We start from the raw sequence: 14,981 nt of genomic DNA, 5'->3' as shown, positions 1-14,981 counted from the left end.
AAGGTTGACCCGACGAAACGACGTTTGGACGGCTGTTACCGACAGTCTCTAGTCCCAGGGGTCACCTGTACCGACGGCAAACGGACGCCTAACGAGAATGGAGCGGCAGGGGTGGAAGTCCAAGAGTTCCTGCGCTGGACCTGGGGCAATACATGTGAGGGATGTGTCTGGTTGAGGCGAAGGGCTTCCCTGCGTCTGGAATCCTTCTTGGTGAGCTGGTTGGCTAATAGTCCAAAATCCGTCTGATGGAGTGATCGTGAGAGCTGGGAGGTTGTTTATACAGTCCGGCTTTGTTTCTGAGATGTGTTATAACAATAACCAAATCAGTCCAACAATCCAAATTGTTCTTTGGAGGCGGCAGAACTATGACCAAATCAGCAGGCAGAGGCAAGTCGTTTCAGCAGTCCAAGTTCTTATTCAAGGCAGTGCAGAATAAAGAGGAAAGGAGAAGCGAGGGACAAGGTAAGCAAGGGTCAGGATCGAAGCAAGCGTGAAGAGTACGAGGCGCCTGGTTTCATCAAAATCAGAAGCGCCGGGTCTGAAAACCCGGAAACTAAATACTCGCTACTGGGGAATCGTAGACCCGCCCCCTAATGCGTGTTACGCTGGAACATAACGGGCGCCAGAGTCGCCATGGCAACCTCCAGGTTGTTTGAGGCTTGTATCGGGAGCGAGGGGGCGGGGCTACCTGAGAATGCCTGCGACGACTCAAAACAGGAAAAAACGCCATAGATTGCTTTGTTCGTGGGTGGCGAAAATTAGGAGTTCTGTGCCTAGTACGCTGCATATCGGTGCCTCTGCAGAGCCTAGTATAAGCACCGTTGGGAAGCCTGAAAGGTGTTGCCCTCCCCGGTGACGGAATCCTGACACTGGCACACTACATGAACATTGCTTCTAGAACAGTATTATTTATAACCAAGAAAACACGTGCAAGATGGATAATACTGGCTGCCAGGTGCATTTTCGACTCACCATAACAAAAGTAAAGCCTTCCACTGTAATCATAGTTTAGAGCCAGTATGGAAAGTAGATGATGTTTATGTTCTGTGTAGGCTTAAAGACACAGTAGGTACATTTCACAGCACTGAGGTGTGGACAACAGGAAACTTTCTGGCTGTAAGCAAAGTATGCCTGAAGAGGAGCATTGAAGGACCCCTCTGTCATTAGCTGCTAGCTCTTTAGTGGGGATGATAAGATGACCCTGGTAACACTTCTAGGTTAGGGTGGCTTTCAGTATGCAGATCCCTGCTGAGGACATAGCATTATTAGTCATCGTGCCATGCCAACAAGGATTTTTTGGAGATTGTGCCCTTCTTAGTGGTGGTTTGTTCCGAGAATAATATGTATATAAACCACCCTGTTTCAACTCCATTCCTGGTTCTGCAGTTTTCTAGTTAGGTTAACAGATAGCATTACAGGTCCCCTAGACAGTCTTCAGGCCCAGAAAGAGAGTCTATCGGCTTAAATCGCTAAAGAAGTTGCTCCAAAAACTGAGTGACGTCAAGAGAAATGGTAATCTGTGGAAATTACTTTAAAATCTTCTAAATTGACACATTTGGATCTCTTTTGGGAATGAAAATGAATAGACAGAAATCGGAACTCTTAGCTCTGGCAGGAGACACCGCACAAACCTACAAAATAGCAAAGGCATTACACTTCCAAGTGGCGAAAACAGGGGTGAAATACCTGGGAATAAAATTGACAGGGAAAATACAAGACTTATTCCCACAGAACTACCCTGCTATCCTGCAACAAATTAAACGTGAAACGATGAGAAGGAATTCCCTAGCAATATCATGGTGGGGCAGGGATAACGGTAGTTAAATTAACTATACTCCCAAGGCTGTTATACCTATTTCAAGCCCTTCCAATTAGAATCCCATCAACCTTCTTCAGAACCCTAACAAAAACTATTATGTCCTTCATATGGCAAGGGAAAACCCAGAGAGTATCTAGAGCAGTTCTCACAGCCCCGAGAAGTGAAGGTGGATGTGCACTCCCTCATTTTAAGAAGTACTACGAGGCAGCCCAGCTGTGGGTACTGAAAGAATGGATTCCTGTCGAATCACAGAAAATATGGGCAGCCCAAGACAGAGCGGTAGCGACAACACCCACCAGACACATCCTCTGGATAGGGAAGAAATATAGACACCCAAATGTCCCAATCAGTGAAATCATGAAGTCAGCACTAGACATATGCAACAATGCCACACAGAAAGGAACACTAACAAAAGACCCGGCTCCCTTCATCCCCCTCTTTGGAAATCCCGAATTCCCGCCAGGGCCGGAGAAAGGAGCATTCCAGAAATGGGAGGAAGCAGGTTGTAAAATGGTTGCAGATATGTATGAAGATCAAAGCATAAGATCCTTTGCGGACTGCACATCCCTGCTAAAGCTCAGCACCACAGACAAATACAGATACGATCAAATATACCACTGGTTGGACACGCCGAGAATCAAAGAAGTAGTGTCAAGGGAGTTAACCCCATTTGAAAAATACATTATGACAAACACAGGTGCAAAAAAATGTGTCTCCACCACCTTTACATTTATAAACACCTCTGCAGAAGAAGTGAAATGGAACTACATGGACCGCACTTTAAACAATACCATCACCAAAGGGCACTGGGAATACGTATGGAAAATGATGCCAAAATTGACAATGGCGATCCAAACAAAAGAGATGTGGATGAAAATCCTTCTGCAATGGCATTACATCCCGGAAAGGCTTAATCAAATATTCCAGAAATCCACAAAAATCTGCTGGAGGAGCTGTGGAAATGAAGGAACTTGGAGACATATATGGTGGGACTGCCAAAAAATACAGCAATTTTGGGGAGATATTAAGGCACATATGAACTCAATGTTCCCGACAATGGGAACCATAGGAGAAGAGATATGGATGTGTGGGCCACAGAAGACAAACAACTCACCAAGAAACAAAAACAGAACTTTATGGGACTTTTGATAGGCGCATGGCTGAAAATAGCCAATAAATGGAAACAGAATCATCCGCCCTCGTCCATGGATCGGATTAGGAGAATTTGGACTCACATGGCAATGGAAAGACTAACCTACAACATACAAGGGGCCCACCAGAAATTTCGAGAAGACTGGGGGGAAACCTTGGAATATCTCCAAAGTGATTACATGGAACAATGGTGCCCACACAAGATAAGGATTTTGGACATGTTTAATTTAAAAAAGCATGCGAATCACCTTGGACAGGAAGACAGGTGGATGTATGGATGACGACATCCATACATTCTCTGAAATGGAGGTTTCTGAGATGAAATCTTCTGCAAGAAGTTCAGTTCCGAGAAATGTCTTCTCAGACTCTGTGACTGCTTTGCTGACGGTCTGCGGAGGCACGTGATAGCTCACGGCTTCTGGTTGGAGGAGATATTGTACCATATCAACATACTGGAGTTTCGGGCAGTGCTCTTTGCCCTAAATAATTTCCTCCCTCAATTACATCCTCATCCTTTCAAATGCACAATACCAGGAAAATTTAGTCTAGCACTGGCTGCTAGGAAGGGTTCTAATCATAACGGCATTGCTCCTTCCAGATGTTGCCAATGTTGAAGCTGATTTCATATGCAGGTGGTATGTGGAAGATAACAAGTGGGTCTAAATGGCAATGTGATACACACAGCTGGAATCAATGGGGATAAGTGAATTTGCACATATTTGTGTCCGCAAAAAAGAAAAATGCCAAAACAGGTCTAACTCAAGCTATCCAAAAAGGAAGTCCAAGAGCAGTATCCTTTTGATGAACTGGGCAGGATGTTTTCTTTATGCTTTTCCTCTTATTCCCCTATTGCCCAAAGTGATTCAGAAGATTTAGCAATTCAGCTCAAGAATGACTCTTTTTGTCTCAGCATGGCTTTGCTATTGGTGGTATTTAAATCTACTTGCCCTTATCAGTCCAACCACATCTGAGTCTGTTGGGCAGACTAGACCTCTTGCCCGGAATGAGCTAGAATGTTCCTCCACATTCTAGAACCACACAGGTAACTGTTTGGCTCCTAATTACCTACAGCACAGTCATCTAAATCTTCGTGAGGAGGCATGGCTGTCCTCTCAGGAGTGCATGGCTGTCCTAAAAGAGGCATGAAAACCATCCACTAGTTCCAACTATGCCTTTAAGTAGAAAACGTTCTACCTGTGCAGCCTAAATAGAGCCATGCATCTTTTTGTCTGCATCTGGTTTGCAGTTTTACATTTATCTTCCATCTTAGTTTAAATAAGGCATGTGTGCAGGAATCTCTGGTCACTATTCTGGTGATTAAGGATTCCTGAGAAGCCCTTACAGAAAATGTACTCTGTGTTAGGCATCCTTTTCCCCCATGGCAATTGAACATTTTTCTGTTCAAAGTAATGCGATCCCACTTTTTTAAATAAAATGTTTTTATTTGCATTTCTCCTAGCATACACCGTGTGAGGGAAATGCAGACTTCCAGGTATAATTTAATGCAAGTACTTAGGTAGGCTTTGTAAATTAAAAAAAAAATCATCCTAGACCCACAGGTCAGGTGCCTTAGTTTACAAAACAGAAATGTACTTGTCCTATGGTGATGGGTGACAACGTTTTACCAGTGCTTTCTGTAAAATGGTGCATGTCACCATAAGCTTTTTATTTTGCAATGCTGCCACCTGAAGACCATCCATGCACAGTGAAACGATTGGCAATTTTTCAGCAAACCACCTTTGTTTGCAGTAAATGTAAAAAAAAAAAAAGAAAAGTTTCAAACATCTCCATAATCTGCAGCAAGGTAAAGTACCATGCAAGTAGAACTTGCCTTTCATAAAATCTCCTCGCCAGTGCGAATGGGCTAGCACATTTTCGAACCCAGTTAGGTACTTGTCTTGAAATGCACAAGGCCCAAATAAGCTTGACTGCATCTGAAAATGAGGTATGTTAAAGCAGAGAGAAAAGAAAAAAAATATCAATTACAAGTTTTATACTCTGCATTTTTGCGAATTCTAGTACATGCCATGAACCTGTAGATTGCGCATTACGATAACACCTCCCAGCTTAGCTAGTTTATAAGGACATGCTTCAAAGTCATTTGATTTACTTCACTTGCCCAGCTGCCACCTTTATCTACCGACTATCTGGGTATTTGACCTTAGGTATGTGACAGATGGCACAAGAATCACTCCAAATCTCAGCGCTGGTTCCAAGGCCTTTATTGATATTTTCATGACCCAAAGGCCGCCCCTCTGTCTCGCCTTTTATTTAGCACCTCCTCCCTAACCCAGGGGTCCCTTACTGTCTACATTTCTGTCATATACTACGGATGAGGGTGTAAATGAAGATTTGCCTCATCTAACTAAGCTCCCTCAGAGTCTCCCTAACTTTCCCTACTCTAACCAATTGTTGGTGTTCTGCTGGGATTTGGGGAATTATGCATCACAGACACGCAGTTAAATTCAGTCTCCCTACTATTAACGTTCACTCTCTTCCTCTCTCTCTTCCCTCGCTCTTCCCACTTCTTGTCACTCATCCCACCAATATTCTGTCCCTTGATGTCTTCCCTTCCTTCTAGACTTTGCCTCCACCCTTTCATGTTACTCCTCCCTCCTTTTCCACTACAACTCCCTCCTCCTCGCTACTACTCCCTCCTCCTACTACTACTCCATCTTCTAGTCAAGCACCCTTCTGTCACCCTGTACCATATACTTCACATTCATTCCTTACACTAACTTTTATTACCACACTTCTCGCACTAAGACACACACACACTTCAGTACCACTTCCACGCCTCCGCCAATACCTCAACTGCGCTTGAAAGTGCATCCATACTGTGCTGTGCTGTTTCCTGCTCCCTCCTTCTGGTATCTTGGTCATACACCTCCTCCTCTAACCACACCCGAATAACCCACACTGCCTGCTTCCTGTTTCTTCTGTATATACCCTCTCCTTGTGTTGGTATTTATTCTCTGTCCCTGGCCAATAAGGCCCAGTCTTCCGCACCCAGGGCATGCTAAAGAAAGGAAAAGTCATAAGTAGGCGGTTAAGTCCTGCCTTTGTTTTTCCATGTGGGTCTGCTGCTGTCATGATTCAAAGAACAAACACACGTCTTCTACACAAACAGCAGTGTCCTTCCTTTCCAATACTACATCCTTGGTGGTTGCCATGGCGCCTACATTGACACCACAAACCAGTGCGACGTGCTTCAGCTTTTGTGCACTCCTGTCAGGTAAACTCTTATGTTCTTATGGTTACCTGACGTGAGGCACAACATCAACACGCTGCAGAACTTCTGCAATGTCATAAAAAAACAGCAATTCCAGGACGCTGGCGCTTTTGATTGAAGTAAGTTCCCCCAGCATTCTGATCGTCGTATATCTTGCTTATAACTCCTGTGACCCTTCTTTTCCTCTTTAAACTGTCTCTTGGATTACGTGTTGGTACCTTTGCCTTGTGTATTTACGGTAACGAATATTGCTTACGCTCTGCAGATGGCTTCTGGATTTCCTTCTATTGACGTTTGTTTCTTGATACTTCCTTTTGTGGGATCTTGGATAATAGGATTCTGTCTTACCCTTTGGAATAGTGTTGTACACTGGACTTTGGATGCTCTGCAGCCTCGAACAACTGTGCACCTTTTTGTCATTAGTGCGTCCTTGTGCCGCGAGGGAGCAGGTCCCTGTTAACACTACTTACTTCCCTTCCTCTCTGCATCTAGTCCTGCCATCTGGATCATCGCCTGTCCTCCAGGATTTGTACTCTGATCAATCTCCATTTTGCAGGATTTCCCTCTGTCCTTGCTAGGTAAGCCTACTCGTCCCTGAGAGTCTGGGTTAGCTTTCTGGTACCTTTTCCACATTTTGTTTTGTTTCTTCATTTATTACTAGAGTGAGGACTCTTTTTTTTTTTTTTTTTTTTTGCCACTGGACGATTCCTTGGATTAACAGTCTAGCGCACCCTCTACCCAGGTTAGTGTCGTCTTGAATTTATTACTATTGTGATATTTTTGTTTTCCTAGTTCACTGGTACTAAGACCTATCCTTGTTTTCCACAGCTTGGCGCATACCTGGTGGTATTTTTTGCTCTTTCATTGGAATCGCAGCTCTGCCCATATTCATCAAAACGGCCAGAGAGGTGCTTCAAGAGAAAGGTCACCCTCATTGAGGAGACCCCGTCTGTATACACTTGGGGCTCCTGTTATTGTGGAGAAGAGGGACCGACCAACCACCTACATTGTTTGTGAGTACTGACAGCCGCGGAGCAGCAATGCCAGCCCAGGAAGGGAACAGTTTGTGTTTGTATTTCGGGGACGAGTTACGGTTGCATTTGAGCTGATTTCCATGGAGGAGGGCTGGTGTTTTGAGGGGATTGTGTCTTCTGACGTATTCCACATCTATGACAGGTAATCACCACAGCTGTGCTGCTTCGGAACATTTTTCGGCATCTGCGTCCTGCGTCGATGATGTCGATACGCTGGCCTCGAGGGCCTCCATCGAGCTGACGTCACCGGATGCTATAAGTAGGACGCACGACACCATAGCCTCAGTTCATTTTTTTTCGCGAACGTGTTCGCTTCGGAATCTCGGCGCGCCTCGGTTCTTCTCCTGATTGAATCAGTTCTTCGTTCTTGGTTTTTGTGAAAAATCATGTCTTCATCATCTTCTACCCCACAGTCGGGCTTCAAGAAGTGTTGGGGACTGCGGTTCCAAGATGTCGCTTACGGATCCGCACGACGTCTGCCTCTGGTGCCAGCGAAGCAGGCGTCGTACCCTACCATCCTTCCTGATAGGGACGAGAAGCGCTTCGACGGGGAAAATGGCTTTAAAGGCAGCCAACTCCGTTTGTGCCTTGGCAAGATTCACTCACACTCTGTGGAATTGTGTATCTTTGGCGGCTGAACATATTCCCGAAGGGGAGGAACGGGATGGTTTTCTTGCCCTCATTCAGAATGGCAAGGATGCCATGTGTGAATCTTTTCAGCTTGGTCTGGACGTGGCAGACTGTGTCAGCCGGTCCATGGCGGCGAGCACCGTGATGCGCAGGTTTGTGTGGTTGCGGAAGTCGGGGTTTGCTCCTGATGTACAGTCCCGGCTTCTCAACATGCTTTTTGATGGTGACCATCTTCTTGGCAACAAGGCTGACGAGAGCCTTGAGAGGTTGCACACCTCCAAAGCTGCAGCGAAGTCGTAGTGCGCTGCAGTTCGTCAACCTCCGCCTTTTCATCCTAGGGGACAGCAATGGAGGGGAGGTTCCTTTCAATACTATTCGACCTTTGGTAGATCGAGGGGAGCTGCCAGTCAAAGGGGCCAACGTAGAAGTACCAGAGGTGGAAAACAAGGTACTCGAGGTGCCAAAGCCGCTCGGGCAGTTGCCTCTTTGCCCTCAGGCACTGCCGCAGCCGCTTCAGCTCAGTCATGAGGCCATGTCCCATGGTTCGCCGGTTGGGGGAAGGTTGTCGCAGCATCTTGTAGAATGGCGTGCCATTGCTTCAGATGTGTGGGTTCTGGAGATCATAGCCCACAGCTACTGTCTTCCTTTCTGGCAGAGGCCTCACAACAATCCACCGGGGAAGCTCTCTTTGAAGAGTCTGGATCCGCTCCTTCCGCAGGAAATCAAATCCCTGCTGGAGAAAGGCGCCATAGAACAGGTGCATGTAGCGGAGAGGAACAAGGGATGGTATTCCCCATATATTTTGATCCCGAAAAAAGACTGGGGATTGAGACCCATCATGGACTTGCGTGGTTTGAACAAACTCCTCAGGAAGGACAAGTTCAAGATGATTACTCTTTCTCAAGTCCTCCAGGCCCTTTAACTTCAGGACTGGTTGCTGTCTCTCGACCTCAGGGATGCTTACTTTCATGTGCCGATTCATAGCAAGCACAAGAGGTATCTGAGGTTTGTGGTTGGCCACTCGCATTTTCAGTTTTGGGTCCTGCCGTTCGGATTGACCTCCGCCCCAAGGGTCTTCGCCAAGCTCATGGTGGTGGTGGCAGCGTTTCTCAGGAAAGGGGGGATTCACGTCTAACCCTACCTGGACGATTGGTTGATCAGGGCGTGCTCTCCCGAGCAAGCCCTGGATCATCTGTCAGTCACCTGCCACTCCCTTCACAAGCTGGGCTTCTCCCTCAACTTAAAGAAGTCCCACTTGACACCTACCCAGCGGCTCCAGTACATCGGGCAAGTGCTCAACACACCTCTGGGGCAGTGTTCGCCTTCTCCGATGAGGGATCATCACATTCTGCAGATGGTGGACAAGTTTCAACGTGCCCAGAGTCTCTCGGCGTTCGAGTTCTTGAGGTTGCTCGGCCTCATGGCATCCTGCATTCTTCTGGTGCCAGAGGCCAGGCTGCGGATGAGATCTCTGCACTGGGCTCTCAAGATGCAGTGGTCGCAAGCCTCCGGCAGGATGTTGGATCCCGTTCAGGTGCCGCCCTCGGTCGCCCAGGATCTTCTGTGGTGGGCCGTCGAAGGCAATCTGATGATGGAGGCTCCATTCTGGCTACCCTGGCCGGAGGTGACGATCATGACGGACGCATCCCTCACGGGATGGGGAGCTCATGCCAACGAGTTGACAGTTAGTGGTCATTGGTCTCCGTCGGAGTCCAGACTCCATATCAATCTGTTGGAGCTGAGGGCCGTCAGGCTAACCCTGAAGGCTTTTCTGCCATCTGTGCGGGGGAAGACTGTCCTGATTCTGATGGACAATACAGTGGCCATGCACTACCTCAACAAAAAGGGGGGGCAGGGTCTCTCCCTCTGTGCAGAGAGGCTATGCAGTTCTGGTTCTGGGCCATCCAGCAGGAAATTTCGATCTCAGCAGTTCATGTGGCCGGAGACGAAAACAAGGCGGCAGATGCTCTGAGCAGGCAGAGCACGGTCTCTCACGAGTGGGAGCTGGCTCAGGAGGTTCTCCTGGAGATCTTCGCCTTTTGGGGGACCCTACAAGTGGATCTCTTCGCCACCAGTGTCAACCGGAAGTGTGAAAGATTCTGCTTGCGGGAATTTCCTTCAAGAGGAGCCTTGGGGGACGCGTTTGTAGTTGAATGGTCCTTCCCACTGCTGTACGCGTTTCCTCCAGTCCCCGTCATTCCGCAAGTGCTGCGGAGGTTACGGAGGTTTGGTTCCCGAATGATCCTCATTGCTCCGACATGGGCCAGGAGAGCGTGGTACCCGACCTTCTCGACATGTCCATCTGCCCTCCACGCCGTCTTCCCTACCGAGACGATCTGCTCTCACGGGAGGGGTTCAGGTTCTCCATCCAGAGGTCAGGTCTTTCAACCTTCATGCTTGGTTTCTGAAAGGTTTAGGTATAAGGATTGGGACCTCCCTGAAGACGTGATGGAGGTGTTGCTTTCGGCCAGAAGGCCCGCAACAAAATCCCTGTACCGTTGCCGTTGGAGAAAGTTCGGCGACTGGTGCAGGGTAAAGAATGTGGGTCCTTTTTCATGTGCCATTCCTGTGGTTCTGTCTTTTTTGCTTTCATTAGCCCACAAGGGCCTGCAAGTGCGTACCAATAAGGGTTACCTGGCGGCGCTGTCCATATTTAAGCGCTCATCTGAGGAGTTCTTATTTTAAGATTCCTTTGATTTCTCAGTTTCTGAAAGGGCTCACTAATGTGTTCCCACCGTCACCTTTCCAGGTGCCCGGTTGGGATTTGATTTTAGTTCTGAAATTCCTAATGGGAGCTCTGTTTGAGCCCTTACATTCTTGTCCTTTGAGACTGTTGACCTTTAAAACTGTATTTTTGGTTGCAGTTACTTCCGCTCGCAGAGTGAGTGAGTTGCAGGCACTCTTCGCCAAGCCCCCTTTCACAGTGTTACATGAGGACAGGGTTGTCCTTAGGGTTCCCATTCGTAACATCTGTGAAGCAGCCTAATGGGCCTCTGTCCATACTTTTGTAAAACACTACTTCCTGGATTCTATCATGGGCAGGATTCGGCCTTTGGCAAGGCGGTCCTCTATTCTGCAATTTAATTGGGCATTCTAAAATTCTAAATTCTTTTCCCACCTCCATACGTTGGTACTGCTTTGGGAGTCTGTCATAGATGTGGAATACGTCGGAGGACACAATCCCCTTGAAGAACAAGTTACTTTCTTACCTGGTAACGTCCTTTCAATGGGATGTTCCTCTGACGTATTCCACATCGCACCCTCCCAGCCTGCCCCTCTACAGAATTTCTTATGCGATTGCAGCTTACGTTTCCGCAAGGCTTTCTGTAGTCATACTGGCAGAAGATTGGTGCCACACGTACGGGGAAAAAATTACAACTGAGGCTACGGGCGCCGTGCGTCCTACTTATAACATCTGGTGACATCGGCTCGACGGAGGCCCTCGAGGACAGCGTATCAATGTCATCGACGCAGGACGCAGACGCCGAAAGATTTTCCGAAGCAGCACAGCTGCGGTTATTACCTGTCATAGATGTGGAATACGTCAGAGGAACATCCCATCGAAAGAACGTTACCAGTTAAGAAAGTAACTTGTTCTCCTCCCCTCTTAGTCACTGATGATCTAGGAAGGTTGCGGGCTGTTGCACAGGCTTCCCTGTGGCCTTTGGCAACACTGTGAGCTCCTCCTGTCTGCTGCAGATGAATGCAACTTCTCTGTGTCTCTCCCTCCACATTGTGGATCACGAAAGCCTGCAGCGCACATCTTCATGGGTGTCACGGTTTTCCTTTCTCTTTGTGGGTTTCCATCACTGATCACTGATGTGGATTGGCAGTGATTGCGTTTCAGCGTTCTTATCACGAATGTAGGGCACTGGATCTGGATTTACACTCTGTTTATTTTGGTTTCTTGCTTGAATGATGTCTCTAAAAGAAACAGAGAAACACTGGCAAACATCTCGTTTTGGGGGAATGGCTTGAGAAAGTCTGAGCCCCAACACACAAGGCATGCACTAGGCCTGCAAAATCATGACCATAAAAGGACATTCCAAACCGGAGAAGGCAGGAAAAAGGCCAACGAACAAAATGGGCATAGAACAAGCGAAAAATCTTTTGGCACTGCCATCTTAGGACACTAGCCACAGTTAGTAGCCAAATACGTTAAACGCGAGAGCGCTGTAAGGAAGGCATGGTGTCAAACAGTGAAGACATACACAAGTGATCACAGTTCAGGGGTGTTTATTGAACTTCAGTGGGTTGATTGAACACATATCTAACCCTAAATCTAATGATGGGAGCAAACGACCATCAAATAATAATAACCCAGTCCTCGTGGCTGTCATGGTCATGAAGTCAGGGCCACAGGCATGCAGGGGTTGCATGCACAGGAGACCTGGGTGGACACTGTCCTGGCGCCTTTGGCGCCAGGCTCATGAACAAAAGTAAACAAGAACATCCATTTAACACCAAAAAGCTTTTATTATGGACATAGCACTTCAGATGCATTAACCTTGAACATTCCATCCATTATGCAGCCCCAAGTGTATTTTTGGTTGTGGCTGCTAATGGATTGCCTTTGCACGTTCTCACTCTCTAGGAGTGGCAGGGTGTGGATGGTAAGCCGGCCCTAATGGGCGTGCCCATGATCTCAGCTATGTAAGCTTCCCCGATCCGCAAGACAGACGCTTCGCGTTATTCTGCACTTGCAAGCAGCGTAACGCTCACCGTTGCCTGAAGTCAGACTTACCTTTGAAGATCCTGCTTCCTGGGCATCCTGCTTCCTGCCAGCATACTTACCAACTGGGGGAAGCTGTTCTTACCTGTACATCTCTTCGGCGAACCAAGTATTCATCTTTACACTTTCCGGAACGCCGATATCTTCATCTTGGCACTGCAGCATGACACGCTCCATCGTCGACAGCAGCGCCTGCAAGGAAAAACAGAAGACGAGGTTAGACATCGAAAAAACAGTCAGTGTAAGGTTGCGCTTCGCCATACTTTGCGTTTTCCTTAAATCATCACTTACCTGCTGTCAAAAATTGTGGTAGCATCCATCTTCCATCCGGCCGCGTCTCGCAGCTGCATTGAGGTTGCATTTCCATCTAAGGGAAGAAAACAGAAGAGAGTCATTATTGCGGGCATAAGTAGGAGCCACATATGAAGACATTAAACTGAACGAACAGCATCACAAGAGCTCAAGAAAAACTTACCAATCATAAGGAGAAGCATAGTCGCAGCTGGACTGGACTAATCCTCATCAGGGATCAGTGAAGGAACTAGATCCCATTCGACACGCCCCTGCCTGAAGTAGCAGGACGGAGAGCTTACCTTCCATAATTCACAGATGAGCTTTATGGGCTGGCGTATGCTCACAGAAACCGTACTTTGGGGTGAAGGGTTCGAGAGGGACAACAATCACAGATTGGCGCACTCACACACTGTTATCTGCACGCAGGAGCAGTATCACCACGTACCACTGCTCACAGCTTTTCTACTGAGGGAGAGGCCTGAAGGGGGTGATTCAAGTTCAGGGAGGGCTGCAACCGTGCCCCAACGCCTCTGCAGACTCCAGGTGAGCGTAACATTGGCGTCTCTGTCAAAATAAAAGGACCTATACTAATAAACCCATTGCTAATCCTTACTTCTAAATACAAATGATGTCGGTAAAAAATGTATGCAAAAGAGAAGTGTTCAAGAAACAATGTCGGAGGTCGCCACCAGGGGTTGCCGAATAAAGACCTAGCCCCACGTCGCTCTGCCGGGGCTGCTTGATTCCTGCACAATCCTGCTGTCTTTTCGGATCCCACACTGATTTAAAATACATACTATCAGAGGGGAACATACCCGCACCTTCCCCCCGAAATCCTGACGCAAATCGGACCCGTTTAGGGTCTCCCCGACCGTCTGAAAGATCTGCCAGAGACCGCATGGCAACGCTGGCGTGAGGGAAGCGCCGGATGCCGTCACCAACTGAGCCCATGGTGCTCGCCTTCCAATGCCCCGGGACAGCTGCCCTGGGAGCAGAGATGCCGACGGAGACCAGCAGGAGAAGAGGTGAGGATGGCCTCCCTGCCCCCCACCCTGCCTGGGCCCCCTCTGCAGCCCAAACTCCATCAGACCCGCTGGTCCCTAACAGCGAGGGGCACCCAGCCAGAACCAGGGCACCCCCCCACACGACACCCCGCGCTGGCTCCCACTCTCCGGCGCCTGCCGTGTGCTCTGTGTGCGAGCGGCTGGGTGGCCCGGGTCGAGGGGTGCCCGCAGGAGACAACAACTTGTGTGGGGGAGGTGCACCCGGGGGGGGAAACACACACGGCGGCCGGAAGGAGGGGGCAAAAGTGACCACCTGGGTCACGGACTGGAGTCTGTGATGGCCGTGCCAGTGAGCACCTCAAACCTGACCGCATTGTTGAACTGAGGCTCAGCGGTCCATAGATTATCAAGCAGGGCATGGGTCACCCTGAACAAACCCAAGGACAGGACCACCACACGAGCACGCAGAGACAAGGACCCGGAGGGACCCTGGACAAAAATCTTTACAACTGGGCCTGCACCACCCGCAGGCACCACGTGGGTGGGGGCATGCTACACCACATTGGGGCGCTCTGTTAAGCAAGAATGGCCCCCTGAGAGTACTGATGAAATGAGGAGTGGCACATACAAGACCCCGGCATAGGAAAAAAAACCAAAGGGCACCGCTACACGCCAACCTGCCCTGGGGCAGAATTATCTACCAGATCCATATTGCGCGGGCTCAAAGGGAAGAACCTGAGGACCATTCTGGTGTCCGGGTGACGGACAGCACAGGCCGAGGCCCGGAAGGAGGCAGAAGAGAACAATCAAGCGGAGAGGACCCATACCATACCAACGAGATTGGGTGCACACCCGGAGCAAGGAACCCTGGTAATACCGGACCCTGGTGAGAACCACACCCCATACGACCCCACAAAGGGACTTTAAAAGTAGGGGTACTGAAGGGGTGAGACTGATCAGGCGGCTGCATGGGCGAAGAAGGGGTGAGGGCCACACGCGGCAGCCACGCACCGCTAGCCCACGGGAAGACACAGGAGCACCTCGAAACAAAGTGAGAGGGACCACCCTGCGGGATGAGCTCCGG

The 14,981-nt window shown here is 48.6% G+C and overlaps 1 protein-coding gene across 2 annotated transcripts in view; it reads left to right on the top strand.

Moving 5' to 3' along the window:
• ECD (ecdysoneless cell cycle regulator) overlaps positions 1-14,981 on the top strand; it is a 1,545,240-nt gene that overhangs the window by 442,535 nt on the left and 1,087,724 nt on the right. The window lies entirely within an intron of this gene.

The sequence above is a fragment of the Ambystoma mexicanum genome, chromosome 8, assembly GCF_040938575.1.
Source record: "Ambystoma mexicanum isolate Mex_15411 chromosome 8, UKY_AmexF1_1, whole genome shotgun sequence".
Lineage (NCBI taxonomy): Eukaryota > Metazoa > Chordata > Amphibia > Caudata > Ambystomatidae > Ambystoma > Ambystoma mexicanum.
Note: the sequence above shows the minus strand (reverse complement) of the source record. Positions and strands in the feature narration are given on the sequence as shown.